Source organism: Mus musculus, chromosome 5, assembly GCF_000001635.26.
Source record: "Mus musculus strain C57BL/6J chromosome 5, GRCm38.p6 C57BL/6J".
Classification (NCBI taxonomy): Eukaryota; Metazoa; Chordata; class Mammalia; order Rodentia; family Muridae; genus Mus; species Mus musculus.
The window spans coordinates 66,005,461-66,016,337 of record NC_000071.6 but is presented as its reverse complement, the minus strand read 5'-3'; the positions used below and the strand labels follow the sequence as shown (position 1 = coordinate 66,016,337).

The 10,877-nt window shown below is 44.5% G+C and overlaps 1 long non-coding RNA gene across 1 annotated transcript; it reads left to right on the top strand.

Annotated features, from left to right (window-relative positions):
* The first annotated feature begins 5,960 nt into the window (after positions 1–5,960).
* Gm40310 lies at positions 5,961–8,013 on the top strand. The gene is made up of 2 exons (XR_001785060.1): positions 5,961–7,016; positions 7,165–8,013. It is a non-coding gene; the product is annotated as a predicted gene, 40310 (long non-coding RNA).
* Positions 8,014–10,877: the final 2,864 nt, after the last annotated feature.

Genomic DNA, 10,877 nt, shown 5'->3' with positions numbered 1-10,877 from the left:
TGACACGTGATGCTTCCCAGTCAGAAGGAGACCTGAAGGCAGCTGTGATGTCATTGCCAGTGAGTTCACAAAATCACTGGCTGACCTCCATGTTGGGCACAGTATCTAAAGCAAAGGCAGGAGGATTTCTGAGTTCGAGGCCAGCCTGGTCTACAAAGTGAGTTCCAGGACAGCCAGGGCTATGCAGAGAAACCCTGTCTCGAAAAACCGAAAAAAAAAAGAGAGAGTGGGGAGGCAAAGAGCCCCTTTATAGTGAGTCTAACAGGCATGACTGTTGCCAGGTAACTGTGGGGCAGAGCCTAGACAAAATGCCAACACTCATCCTATAGGGTTTCAACTCTTTTGGCCAAACTCTATCTCCAAAAATATTTATACTATGATTCATAACAGTATCAAAATTGCAGTTATGAAGTAGCAACAAACATACTTTGGTGGCTGGGGGTCAGCCCCACATGAGGAACTGTATTAAAGGATGGCAGCGTTAAGATGGTTGGGAGCCACTGGATCACCTCACAGGATGCTTTCTCCTGTAACCTGCTCTAACTAGTGCCCTGGATTGCTGGTTTCTAGTTCCTCATGCTACTACCCATAGGAAAAAATGATTTCTCAGACACTTCCTCTATAAGCAGGCAAGGGTTCCACAGAACAGCTTGGCTTTCTAATCAGAATGCCTCCGGGAACTTCCAGCTTTGCCTCTTACTGGTCATTTGACCTTGAAGACCAAAACCTTCCAGTCATGTGATCTTGAAAAACTAGGGCATCTGACCTCAAGGTTATAATGGTTTTTTTAAAAATATTTGTTTATTTATTTATTTAATGTACCCATCACTCCTGGGGCACCTGTACCCCCAGGCTTGGACAGGAAGCAGATCTGCTGACAATATACCAGATGATCAGGGGCTGAGGAAACCACTTGGTGAATCGGGTGTGGTGGCGCACGCCTTTAATCCCAGCACTCAGGAGGCAGAGTCAGGTGGATTTCTGAGTTCCAGGCCAGCCTGGTCTACAAAGTGAGTTCCAGGACAGCCAGGGCTACACAGAGAAACCCTGTCTCGAAAAACCAAAACAAACAAACAAACAAACACTTGGTGTTGCTTTCTTGAGAGCTTTAGTGGTGTTGCCTCTGAGGAAGAACAGGAGTGAGGCCTACCCTCTTCCTCAAACACTGACCAGAGATTTCATCTTGTTCACTGTAGGAGGAAGCTCTGACAACTATCACAAGGAGGTTGGGGGGCCCAGTAATAAAGTGGGAAGAACTCTAAGTTATTCCTTCTGCTTCAGGATTTCAGTTTTGTTTGTTTGTTTTAGAGGATTTCTGAGTTCAAGGCCAGCCTGGTCTACAAAGTGAGTTCCAGGACAGCCAGGTCTATACAGAGAAACCCACCCACCCCCCCACCTCCCCAAAAAAAGGGTAGCCCTTGGACCAGGCATGGTGATACAGGTATTTAATTCCAATAGTACGAGGTCAATCGTCAATCAGGTTCAAGATCAGCCTGGAATGTGGTAAGATCCTGTCCCACTCTGTGCCACCCTTACCCCCTAAATAAAACTGGATCTATCCACATGGATGAACTTGCAAGAGTGTCTTGTTACATGGTACACCTAGCTACTCTCCTTGGAAGGCTGTGCCCCACTGGATGCTTTCAGGCCTCAGTGGAACATTAGCCAACCCTGACCTTGCAGAAACTCCTTGTGGAGTTTTCAAGCATGACCAAGGCTCTGGGAGATCGCTTTGTGTTCCAGACTCCAGGCTCTGGGATCTTCCATCCTCCTCTCTCTGGGGTCTACAGCAGTTGCTTGCACTTGCCAGAGCATCCCCCACTGCACTTGGATAGGCATGGCACAGGGATGCAGGCCTTTGCAGAGGTTCCAAGACATGACTTAAACGAAGAGGACAAGGAGGATGAGGAGGAGAGTTCTGAGGAGAACCTTGAGACCCCCAGGTTTCCTCGGAACCATTTCATGAGTTCTCCATCACACACTTATGCTCACACCTGGAAGTAGTACCAGATCCTGTATTTGCAAGAAATACCACCTTCCCAAGCTAATCTTTAGCCACCCTTACTTCTTGGCTTGCCCTACTTTGTCAAAAGAAAAAAAAAAAAATCCTTACTGATTAACCAGCCCTGAGGTTTAAATAGGCCTTAGTCATTCTGAGGCAGGAAGGACGTGTCTCAAGCCTAATGGTTCCTGAAAGGACAGTACTGGAGTTTGCCGGGGTCAGGACATGTTGAACTCTGGGATTATGATAACATAAGGTCTTGCCAGTTTGCTCTGGCTGGGACTTTTCTTCTCCTCTTTCCTGGGACTTGTATTCAAACTCTGGTGGTAACTAGGAAAGGAGATGGGGTTTGAAATGTAAATGAAGAAAATATCTAATAAAAAGAAAACTGGTGGTACCATGAGACAAAGCTACCATTCCCATTGACTTCACCACCCTCATCTCTAACCCAGTTCAAATCTGGCCATTTGACACCTCCTTAATTGTATATAAAGTGCTATGCTGACGTAATATACAGAGAGAGAGAAAGGGAGAGAGGGATTTTGGAGATGAAATTTAATTCTAAACATGGTCCAGCCTTTACAGAAGAGGGACATTGTCTGAAAGTAAGATATATGGACAAAAATAAACTATTTAGCATACCTTCCCACCCCTTCAGGACAATTACTCAAAGGATCAGGAGGCTTAGTCAAGGCCTCCCCCCGAACATTTCTTTTTCTTGTTCCTTCTCCCACCCCGCCCCCCCTGTTTGGAATAATGTTAAAAATCTGAAGAAGGCGACCCACCTGCCAAGCAATACTCGTTGGTTCACAGTACCTACTGTGCCTGTAGAATACTTACGTCAAACAGTATTTTATATGAATGATTTTTTTAACTCTTAAAAAAAAATGTCCATCTGTTTGTGTGCGTGTGTCCATCTGCCTGTCTGTCTGTCTGTCTGCACATGCAATTGTCAGCAGACACCTTTCAGGAATTGTTTCCCCCATGTAAATCAAAACCAAGGTAAGTCATCAGACTTAGTTCCAAGCACTTTGCTTGCCAAACAATCTCACTGGTCCTATTAAGAAATAAGAAATCGGGCTGGTGAGATGGCTCAGCAGGTAAGAGCTCTTCCGAAGGTCCTGAGTTCAAATCCCAGCAACCACATGGTGGCTCACAACCACCCGTAACGAGATCTGATGCCCTTTTCTGGAGTGTCTGAAGACAGCTACAGCGTACTTACATATAATAAATAAATAAATCTTAAAAAAAAAGAAACAAGAAATCTAGAGATTGGAGAACTGGCTCAGTGATTAAGAGCATTGACTGCTCTTCCAGAGAACCTGGGTTTGATAGACATACAGGCACAATACCCCTACAACCTAAAATAAGTTTTTAAAATCCAAAATAGTGTACATATCATATGTAGCTTCATGAATTGCCAAACTAAGCACTCAGGTAAAACATGGATTATTCCGGCTCATACCTGGCTTCCCCTCTGGTCAGTGGCGAAATGCTGTCCTTTCCACAAGAACTCCTTTCATGGGCCAAGGAGTTTACTCGCTATGACCTCAAACCTCTGCTACTTTCCCAGGTCACCCCTAACGCGTCATGCCTGGTCAGTGAATTTCATGATAGCTCAATGTGCTGGTTACCTTTCCATCGCTGATAAATCCGGAGATCAGAACAACTGAAGAAAAGGGGGAGGGGCCTTATTTTGGGTCACAAGACATCAAGATCTTGAAGGTGTGGTGTCAAGAGTATGAAGGAGGGCTGGAGAGATGGCTCAGTGGTTAAGAGCACTGACAGTTCTTCCAGAGGTCCTGAGTTCAAATCCCTGGAACCACAAGGTGGCTCACAACCATCTGAAATGGGATCTGATGTCCTTGTCTGGTGTGTCTGAAGACAGCAACAGTACAGTCACATTAAATAGATAGAAGGAGAGATTGATAGATAGATAGATAGATAGATAGATAGATAGATAGATAGATAGATAGATAGATAGATAGATCTTTAAAAAGAATAAAAAAGAAAGAAAGTATGAGGGAAGTCAGGGAGAGAGAAGAGAGAGAGATCTAGACCCTGGCTCACCAAATACCTTTGTATTTGGTCCAGGCCCCCACCTTATTGATGGTAACACTGTCCATACTCTGGGCAGGTCCCCTCTTCAGTTAAACCTCTCTGGAAATGCCCTCATGATACACCTGGGAGTGTCCATCCATGTGATTATAAATGTAGTCAAACTGTCAATGAAGATTAACCTGTCACTGGGCATCCTTGCTTCATCATGTCCCTCTGCCCCTGAGAGGATACCTCACAGCCTGTTGGTTTTCCTGTCCTCCATCTTACATTTTCCTGGGTCCTGCGTGTTCTGTAACAAAGTGAAGTAACTCTGTCTATTCTTGGGACTCACTTCCCTGTCGCGCTGATCTCTGCCCTCCAACTCCTCTCAATCTCCTCCATCAGTAATACTTTAGCTTCCATTTTTTTTATTGAAGTAAAATTAACATAAATTTTACTGTTTGAGTTGTTTTATTAGAAGCACACTATTCAGTCATTTTTATTTATTACTCCATAGTATTGTCATCATCATATATTTCCAGAACATTTTTGTCATCCATCCCCAAAGAAAACCACACATCCACTAAGCACTCCTAGATCCTCTCCACCCATGGCTGCTGGTGCCTGCTTATTCATGCTCTGTCTGTATACACTTGCCTCTCAGGACCTTCGCATCGTGTGCAAGCATGTATGGCCAGATTCTTTCACTTATTGGAGGAGGCTCTCAGAGTTCGTCTACTGCATACGTCCACTACTTCCCTTATTGTTATACCTGAATAATAGTCTATTGTATAACAGCTCATTGTATTTATCTAACTTGTGGTTGGTAGAAGTCTATATTGCGTCTACTCTTGTGAATACTGTTGCTATCACTATTCTGGTACACGTTTTTATTTAAACACATGTTTTTATTTCTGTTGGAAGGCAGTTTGTGGGGTGACCTGAAAATGCTGTGTGTTTGACTTCTAGGAAACTGATGGCCTGTTTTACTAACTAGCTGCTCCATTTTACATGGGACAGAAGGCTTCTGGTGTCCCCACCTCCTTGCCAGTCTTTGTTTTCTTTTTAATTCTTCCCCTGAATTTAGTCTTCTTAGTGGCTAGAAAGTAGCATCTCGTTGTGGGTTTGATCTGCATCTCTCTACTAATTGTAGTGGTTTGAATATGCTTGGGCCAGGGAGCGGCACTGTTAAGAGATATGGCCTTGTTGGAGGAGGGGTGGTCTTTTTGGAGGAGGGGACCCTCCTCCTAGCTAAGTGGGAGCCAATCTGCTCCTGGGTTTCTTTGGATGAAGATGTAGAACTCTAAGCTTTTCCTGCACCATGCCTGCCTAGAGACTGCCATGCTCCTGCCTTGATAACGGACTGAACCTCTGAACTTATAAGCCAGCTCCAATTAAATGTTGTCCCTTATAAGAGTTGCCATGGTCGGGCTGGTGAGATGGCTTAGCAGATAAGAGCACTGACTGCTCTTCCGAAGGTCCTGAGTTCAAATCCCAGCAACCACATGGTGGCTCACAACCACCTGTAATGAGATCTGACACCCTTTTATGGTGTGTCTGAAGTCAGCTACAGTGAACTTATGTATAATAATAAATAAATCTTAAAAAAAAAAAAGAGTTGCCATGGTCATGGTGTCTGCTCATAGCAGTAAAACCCTCACTAAGTCACTAATGATGTTCCAGGCAAGCCCTGTACCATGGAGACATAATTCCCAGCTCCTTTTTGCATTTGGAATGTTCTTATACAATTGTTGACAATTCTGTACTTTGGAGATGTTTGTTCACATACTTTGTCTTTTTTTTTTTAAGATTTATTTTATTTATATGAGTACACTGTAGCTGTCTTCAGTCGCACCAGAAGAGGGTGTCAGATCTCATTACGGGTGGTTGTGAGTCCACCGTATGGTTGCTGAGAACTCAGGACCTCTGGAAGAGCAGTCAGTGCTCTTAACCGCTGAGCCATCTCTTCAACTCTCCTTTGTCTATTTTTGATTGGATTGTCTTCTTGATACATATAAAAGTTATTTACTTTTATCTACCTTTACATTCTAATTCTCTCCTGTCTCTCTATTTAGGAGCCTGGTTCTCGTAGAGCTCAGACTGGCCTCCAGTGAATTCTGCAGGCAAGCATAACCTTGAACTCTGGTCCTCTGCCCTTCCCTTCCAAGCTCAGGGGTGCTGTACCAAAGATGCAAAAGTCATCCATAGGCTCTGGACAGCAAACACACGTCAGACCCATGTACTCCCTGTCTCCTGAGCTGTCATTTTACATTCTTTTGTGACCCACCTCCACCACCGCACGAAAGGTTTCAGTTTTGATGGCGTCATACTGAACATTCACGCCCGGCTTTAAGATTATATTTTACTCTAAGAGTTTTACACTGTTCAACTTTTACACCTAGATCTTTGATCTGCTGGGTTTCATTTCATTTTTACTGTTATGCTTACAAAGCAAATGGATCCCAGGACCTTGCACATGCTAAATAAGTCTTAGACACCCGAGCCATATTCCTAGGCCTTATTTGAACTACTTTTTGCGTATGGTGTGAGATCAATGCCTGCTTTAGCCTGTTTTCTGTTGCAAATAATACAGTATCACAGACTAGGTAAATTATAAATTAGTTTATTTTGGCTCACAGTTCTGGCCCATGGTGAAGGAGCCAAGCCTCCCCATGGCCTTCTTGCTGGCAGAGTCCCGGGACAATTGGGGCACCCCCAATGACAGGAAGTTCACATGTCTAGGTCTGTCCTCTGGCTTTCTTACAAAGCTACCAGGTGGGGCGCACCATAAGGATCTTATATAACCCTAATCACACCTCAAACGCCCCACTTCTTCACAGTGTGCTGAGATTGAGTTTCCACCTCACAATACCTCACGCTGGGGATTAAACTCGAGCCTGTGCTGCTGCCAGGACGGTAAACCCAGTTCGGACCTCAGGAGGGCTCAGCTTCATCCTTGGAGCGATTTCATTGCGTGAGCACATTTTGTTGAAGATTATACTCCCCCTATACCCCTACACCGAATGCTCTCGTTCCTCTTTCCTCAGATGGAGGGTTCGCTGGCTTTTGCTTAGCCCTGTCTTTATCGCCATGGCCTTGATCAAAACTCCATCCTTTTACAGAACTGCCCCTGTGGAGTGCTCTGCAAGTCCACATGGAATTTCAGAACAGCTTTCTCACTTCCTGTGGCAAAGGCTATGAAGATTTGCCTAAGCGTGCACTGTTGTGCCCGTTCAATAACCCCAAAGACCACCGAGGAGCAGTCTCCTTAGCGTCTTTTTATTCCAGCCTCAGCTTGACAGCCAACTCTGACATCACAGGACCCGAGGGTGGAAGCCTCGAGCCCAGTTTCAAGCAAGCATTTATAGAGGCAAGCAAACAAGTCAAGAGGGTTTCTAGCCCGGCACACACACGATTGGGGGACTATTATGGAATTTTGTTGCCCTTTAAAATTATTGGCTGGTGCTGGGAGCCAAACCTTAACCTTAACTTCTGCTTTCCTCCTGATTGGTGGTTGTTAGGAAGTGAAGTGCCAGGGGCAGGCCTGTTGGGGAGTAACCTGGAAACTCTGCTGCGCACAGGCTTATTGGTTAACTCTAGTTCAACCATAGGTCAGGTTCTCTAAGACGGGAGTCCGAACCCAAAATGAAGTTGATCTGGTCTCGCCTGCTCTACCTGTAGATCACACTGGTGAGGCTTGCTATGCTACGTAGCAATATCAAGGGTTGCCTCCTGTCAGAGCTAAATGTCTTTGATACCCAGGTTTTCACGGCAGCACTGTTTAGTTAGGTTCAGTCCTAAGTATTTTTATTTCCTGCTGTGGTTAAAAATGTGATTGTAAACTTCAGATTTGAATCATCCACCCCTAAGGCGGAGGAACGCATCTGGTTTCTGTATGTTTTTAGTGTCCGTTTAAAGTTCGATTTATTTGTCGGCTTACTCAAAAAAAATAAAAAATAAAATAAAAATGGTGCTGCAGGCTCAAGCCTTTAATCCCAGCACTGAGGAGGCAGAGGACGGTGGATCTCTGTGACTTTGAGGCTAGCCTGGTCTACAAAGTGAGTCCAGGATAGCCAGAGCTACCCAGAGAAACACAGAAGTAAACTGCTTTAGTTAAACGTCAGACAGCAGCTTATTTGTGAAATGGGGGAGGGGCAAAGTCAGCCACGCTCTTAACCCTGTCTCAAAAAAAAAAACAAAAAAAACAAAAAAAAACAAAAAGAAAATTGGGGTGCTAATTATTGGGACCCTTAGAGAAACCTCTTCTCCACATGCATATATCCAGTGAGTGAGGATGTGGCATGAAAGAGATTGGACAAGAGGCATGCACCCAGTGATGGCAGGGATGGGACAGGATGCACCATCAGAGGCCACCAGTGATGGAAGAAAAGATGACCGACACTGCAGGCTTTTCAGGGGCCACTGTCAGAAAAGTGGGAGGAACATTGTTTTAACTATTGACTGCTAGACTGTCCTGGGAAGTTTCTGCTCATTTGTTCTGTGTGTGTATTCTATTTGAGGTGAGTGGTAGAACACTTGCCTAGCCTGGGTGAGGTACTGGGTTCTAGCCCCAGTACCGCAGAGAGAAACCAAGTAAAAAAAGTTAAGAGGGGGCTGGTGAGATGGCTCAGCAGGTAAGAGCACCCGACTGCTCTTCCAAAGGTCCTGAGTTCAAATCCCAGCAACCACATGGTGGCTCACAACCATCCCTAACGAGATCTGACTCCCTCTTCTGGTATGTCTGAAGACAGCTACAGTGTACTTACATATAATAAATAAATCTTTAAAAAAAAAAAAAAAGTTAAGAGGGTGGCCAACTCTGCCCTTCCCCCATATCACACACACACACTGTTGTCTGACATTTACAAAAACAATTTACTTCTGCAATAAACGAACAAACAAAAACAAACAAATAAATAATAACCCTGGAGAGCAGCAAGCTAGATTTCTTCTGTAGATCTTTTATTTTGTTCTTGTTTTTCCTGTAGGCTTATAGAACCCAGGCCTTGTGCATGTTAAGCAAGGAATCAAATCGAGCTCATCTTTTTTGAGACATGGTCTTCCTAAGCTACTCAGCCTGTCCTTGAACTCACCCTGTAGCCTGAACTCATGATCTTTCCACCTCAGTACCTAGAGTAGCTGGAATTTATGAGACTAAATTATGTTTTAGTCTCAACTAAACTTAACAAAACTAAACGTGGGTGTTAGTGAAGTAGAAATAATGTCAACCCTCCTAACTCTGCAACCCTTTGATACAGTTCTCGTGTTATGGTTATGACCCCAACCATAAAATTATTTTGTTGCTACTTCATGAATGTAATTTTGCCATTATGAATCATAGTGTAACTGATAGCCAGCCTCAAAAAGGTTGTGACCCGCAGGCTGAGAACCTCTGTCTTTCTGGTATATTCTTTTTTTTTTTTTCTTTTTTTTCGAGACAGGGTTTCTCTGTGTAGCCCTGGCTGTCCTGGAACTCACTTTGTAGACCAGGCTGGCCTCAAACTCAGAAATCTGACTGCCTCTGCCTCCGGAGTGCTGGGATTAAAGGCGTGCGCCACCTCGCCTGGCTTTCTGGCATATTCTTAACAGATAGCTTTCACAGAGGTAAGCCCTGATTCTTTTTTTTTTTTTTTTAAGAGATTTTATTATTTATTTTCTCTATATGAGTACACTGTTGCTGTCTTCAGACACACCAGAAGAGGGCATCAGATCCTATTACAGATGGTTGTGAGCCACCATGTGGTTGCTGGGAATTGAACTCAGGACCTTTAGAAGAGCAGTCAGTGCCCTTAACTACTGAGCCATCTCTCCAGCCCTCTTCTTTAGCTCTTCTTCTTCTTCTTCTTCTTCTTCTTCTTCTTCTTCTTCTTCTTCTTCTTCTTCTTCTTCTTCTTCTTCTTCTTCTTCTTCTTCTTCTTCGTCCTCATCTTCTCCTTCTCCTCCTTTTCCTCCTCCTCTTCCTTCTCCTCCTCCTCCTCCTCCTCCTCCTCTTCTTCTTCTTCTTCTTCTTCTTCTTCTTCTTCTTCTTCTTCTTCTTCTTCTTCTTCTTCATCCTCATCTTCTCCTTCTCCTCCTTTTCCTCCTCTTCTTCCTCCTCCTCTTCCTCCTCCTTCTTCTCCTTCTCCTCCTTCTCCTCCTCTTCCTCTTCTTCTTCCTGTTCCTCTTCCTCCTCCTCTTCTTCCTCCTCCTCCTCCTCCTCCTCCTCCTCCTCCTTCTTCTTCTTCTTCTACTTCTTCTTCTTCTCACTCTGTAGACCAGGCTGGCCTCAAACTCATAAATCCGCCTGCCTCTGCCTCTGCCTCTGCCTCTGCCTCCCAAATGCTGAGATTAAAGGTGTGTGCCACCATTGCTCGAGTTCTTCTGCATTTCTTAATTTCTATGCTGCAATGTGTCCTCATGACTGACCCCAGGTTTCCCAAATATCTTCTCTGACTGAGTGTAGAGCTAAGACATGTGCAATGGCCCATCACAGAACAGAACTTCTACCAAACAGATGAAAATGACCTTAGTTATTTAATTATATAAATCATGGTGGTGAATTTTAAGTATTTATTACATTATTTTAAATGTATTTCTACTACCTTGCCTTGTCTGTCCTGGAACAGAAGAACCCTGAACTTCTAAGTCCTGTGTCCTCACCCCCCCCCCCACCTCACCTACAGCACCAAAGCTGGAACCGTGACCTCAGTCTTTCCGAGTTGGGAGGGGAGGGGTGGTTGGGAATTAACCAATGTCCCACAGGTATGGCCTTTGTTTGAGAACAGGATGCAAATAAGTTTCACTTCTATGCTTTGCATGGGCTGAACTCCTCGGGGCTGCGGGGCTGCGGAAGGAG